The sequence below is a fragment of the Salvelinus sp. IW2-2015 genome, unplaced genomic scaffold (assembly GCF_002910315.2).
Source record: "Salvelinus sp. IW2-2015 unplaced genomic scaffold, ASM291031v2 Un_scaffold2748, whole genome shotgun sequence".
NCBI classification, from domain to species: domain Eukaryota; kingdom Metazoa; phylum Chordata; class Actinopteri; order Salmoniformes; family Salmonidae; genus Salvelinus; species Salvelinus sp. IW2-2015.
This window is the reverse complement of record NW_019944051.1, coordinates 42,068-43,671: the sequence shown is the minus strand read 5'-3', so window position 1 is coordinate 43,671 and position 1,604 is coordinate 42,068. Positions and strand designations below refer to the sequence as shown.

The following is a 1,604-nucleotide window of genomic DNA, read 5'->3' as shown; positions in this document are numbered from 1 at the left end:
CTTGGGTCTCCCTTTTTGTAAAGTAGAGAGATTACCCCCTCGCACATTGAACCTCCCATATGTTCCAAACCAAATATACTTCAAACACTTCCAACAGATTACATCCAATTAAATCCCAAAAAACGATGTAAAACTCTTTAGAGAGCCCATCGACTCCTGGTACTTTGTTATCTTCATGCTCTTCAGTGCCATATAAATTTCATCTAATTTCAATTCCCCTTCTAATTGGTCTCTAATATCGAAAGGTATCTGCACATCCACGCATTTTAAAAATTTAGTCCCCTTCTCATAATCAATTGTTTGTTTTTTAAAAGCTGAGAAAAGTGATGTGTAGCGACACCAAGCATGCCATCTCCATCCTCAACCATCTCCCCATCTGGTCCAATAAAGCCGAAATAGTCCTCCTCTTTCCCCGTGATTTAATTTGTTTTGAAAAAATATGCAGAGCACTTCTCATCATTTTCCCATTTATCCTGCTGACTTTTAAAAATGAAGTCGCAGATAAGAACAGATACTACACTTGATCTTAGCCAAAAGGCCGAGAAGCGATACCGCAATGCTTTCGGGAGGAAGGTGCCGTTCTCAGACACGTCAAATCCGGTAACGCTACAGCAAAATGAGCTCTGTAAACTTTACATCAAATATCAAAGATGATGATGCTGTTAAAAAATGGTGGCATAGATCGGGATTTGATCAACGTCGGGAAAAGACACTTTTCACTGATACAAAGTAACACATTGGTAGGATACAAAGTCACGCGGTCATCCGCCCTCCAATCGGAAACTAGACAAATCCTTATTGAGTTAAAACCAGATTTACAGCTAAATTGGAATAATAATCTAGCAAATACGGGTGGGAGAAACAATTTGCAGATAATAATATTGACATAACATTTTATCTTTTATAAAATATCTCAGGAAGCGTTGATGCCACAAGGGAACAAAACAAATTGTCCACTTGGTGGCGCCAGACRTCCACCGACCGTCGCCTTGTACAAGCWGTTCTATGTTGTCAATAAAATACACTTGAATGTTGAACCACTTGACTTCATCATCAACGCAAAAATAGCCTATGTATTTTTAAATCTGTCTGTAGAGCCTTGTATGATAAGGCCATTGTGAGGAGGCCTTTATAAAGTTGCCCTCCTAAATTACTCATACCGACAGCAGTGTCTGGTATACCAGCACCCAGTCCATCAAACGCTCAAAAGTAGCTGGAGCGTTGKACAGGCCAAAGCACAGGACCTTGAACTGCCAGTGTCCTCTGTTAGTGGAGAACACCGTTTTGGCTCTGGCCTCTGGGGAGAGGGGCACCTGCCAGTAGCCACTAAAATGAGCTAACAGTTCGAACTGAGCATGAAAAGTTTCCCAATCCGCCTTACCGGAATACTTCGGGGTCTTAACAGATACGGACGCAGCCGGGAACTGGGCGCCGCCATGTTTGTTTACATCCTGAGCCCCAGATTCCTCGTCCCGCCGCGTCGACGTCACACCTTCGGTCCGCCCACCAGAATCCGCGCGAAGCYCAGTCGACGAAGCGCTCGTGCCCGCTTCAGCGGCCATCACTCTAACGTCCTCCCTCAAGCGGCCTCTGGGCTCCGACGC

General features: G+C 44.3%; 1 pseudogene; it reads right to left on the bottom strand.

Moving 5' to 3' along the window:
• Window positions 1-393: 393 nt before the first annotated feature.
• On the bottom strand, window positions 394-550 carry LOC112074667 (U2 spliceosomal RNA; annotated as a pseudogene).
• Window positions 551-1,604: the final 1,054 nt, after the last annotated feature.